Source organism: Neofelis nebulosa, chromosome 6 (genome assembly GCF_028018385.1).
Source record: "Neofelis nebulosa isolate mNeoNeb1 chromosome 6, mNeoNeb1.pri, whole genome shotgun sequence".
Lineage (NCBI taxonomy): Eukaryota > Metazoa > Chordata > Mammalia > Carnivora > Felidae > Neofelis > Neofelis nebulosa.
In genome coordinates this window covers 109,244,984-109,247,368 of record NC_080787.1, presented here as the reverse complement: position 1 = coordinate 109,247,368, position 2,385 = coordinate 109,244,984, and the positions used below count along the sequence as shown (strand labels likewise).

General features: G+C 38.4%; 1 pseudogene; it reads left to right on the top strand.

The window, feature by feature from the left end:
- The first annotated feature begins 591 nt into the window (after window positions 1-591).
- LOC131515655 (U4 spliceosomal RNA) lies at window positions 592-702 on the top strand (annotated as a pseudogene).
- The last annotated feature ends 1,683 nt before the right edge of the window (window positions 703-2,385 follow it).

The following is a 2,385-nucleotide window of genomic DNA, read 5'->3' as shown; positions in this document are numbered from 1 at the left end:
ATGATAAGTTGTTAATTTTAAAAATAATCAGTAAATAATCTATACACACAATATGATTAATAGATATCTATATTAATATAGATAGACATGGAACTGCATTTATTTTTTAATGTAATTTATTGTCAAATTGGCTTCCATACAACACCCAGTGCTCATCCCAACAATTGCCCTCCTCAATGCCCATCACCCACTTTCCCCTCTTCCCCACCCCCAATCAGGCCTTAGTTCATTCTCTGTATTTAAGAGTCTCTTATGGTTTGCCTCCCTCCCTCTATGTTTGTAACTTTTTCTCCCCCTTCCCTTCCCCTATGGTCTACTGTTAAGTTTCTCAAGATCCACGCATGAGTGAAAACATATAGTATCTGTCTTTCTCTGACTGACTTATTTCACTTAGCATAATACCCTCCAGTTCCATAGCAGCACTTTCAACAATAGCCAAATTATGGAAAGAGCCTAACTGTCCATCAACTGATGAATGGATAAAGAAGATGTGGTTTATATATACAATGGAATACTACTTGGCAATGAGAAAGAATGAAATCCTGCCATTTGCAGCAGCGACATGGAACTACATTTAAAAGTTAGCATTGTAGCTTTGCGCCGTGGCAGTATCATAGCCGATGAGGTTTATCTGAGGTGCGATTATTGCTAATTAAAAGTTAGCATTGTAGTATCCAAAATCTATAAAGAAGTCACCACACTCCACACCCGAAAAACAAATAATCCAGTAAAGAAATGGGCAGAAGACATGAATAGACACTTTTCCAAAGAAGACATCCAGATGGCCAACAGACACATGAAACAGTGCTCAATGTCACTCATCATCAGGGAAATACAAATCAAAGCCACACTGAGATACCACCTCACACTGGTCAGAGTGGCTAAAATGAACAAATCAGGGGACTATAGATGCTGGCGAGGATGTGGAGAATCGGGAACCCTCTTGCGCTGCTGGTGGGAATGCAAACTAGTGCAGCCACTCTGGAAAACAGTGTAGAGGTTCCTCAAAAAATTAAAAATAGAACTACCCTATGACCCAGCAATAACACTGCTAGGAATTAACCCAAGGGATACAGGAGTGCTGATGCATAAGGGCACATGTACCCCAATGTTTATAGCAGCACTCTCAACAATAGCCAAATTATGGAAAGAGCCTAAATGTCCATCAACTGATGAAGGGATAAAGAAGATGTGGTTTATATATACAATGGACCACTACCTGGCCATGAGAAAGAATGAAATCTGGCCATTTGTAGCAATGTGAATGGAACTGGAGGGTGTTATGCTAAGTGAAATAAATCAGTCAGAGAAAGACAGGTACCATATGTTTTCACTCATATGTGGATCTTGAGAAACTTAACAGAAGACTATGGGGGAGGGGAAGGGGAAAAAAAGTTACAAACGGAGAGAGAGGGAGGCAAACCGTAAGAGACTTCTCAATACAGAGAACAAACTGAGGGTTGATGAGGGGTGGGGGATGGGCATTGAGGAGGGCAATTGTTGGGATAAGCATTGGGTGTTGTATGGAAGCCAATTTGACAATAAATTATATTAAAAGAGAAATAAAGACAGACAGAGAAAGAAAGAAAGAAAGAAAGAAAGAAAGAAAGAAAGAAAGAAAGAAGTCCCCAGGTGATTCTAATGCATAGCGCACACACACACAAAAGTTAGTTAGCATTGTTTATATTAGATAGTGATATGCTGTGGACAATTTAATTTTTCTTTGTTATATCTCACATATTTTTAATACAATAAATGTATGCTACTATATCATTACCAGTAACCAATATGAATTTAAAAATTAGCAGGCCTGTTTTATTCACTATTGTGATGTCCCTTATCTCACCTCTTCTGATATTTTATTTTTTTTATTTTTTTTATTTAAAAAAATTTTTTTTTTTTGTCAACATTTTTTATTTATTTTTGGGACAGAGAGAGACAGAGCATGAACGGGGGAGGGGCAGAGAGAGAGGGAGACACAGAATCGGAAACAGGCTCCAGGCTCCGAGCCATCAGCCCAGAGCCTGACACGGGGCTCGAACTCACGGACCGCGAGATCGTGACCTGGCTGAAGTCGGACGCTTAACCGACTGCGCCACCCAGGTGCACCTCTTCTGATATTTTAGAATACTTTGGGGAATAGCTCCGAGATGAATGAATTTGAAGAAGTGCTTTGAAATATCTTTCGAGAGGTCATTGGTGATTGGTCTGTTTATGAAATTTTTTTAAATAGTTCTACTATTTTGGCCTGTGCAATCTTTCCATTATTTGATATTTATTTTAAAATATGTAACAGCTTCTCTCCTAAGATATTTTAAGGCAGTTTCCAATACAGACTATATGCAGTAAGTTCTTTTATAAGTAAATGAAAATGTTAAAAGCAAA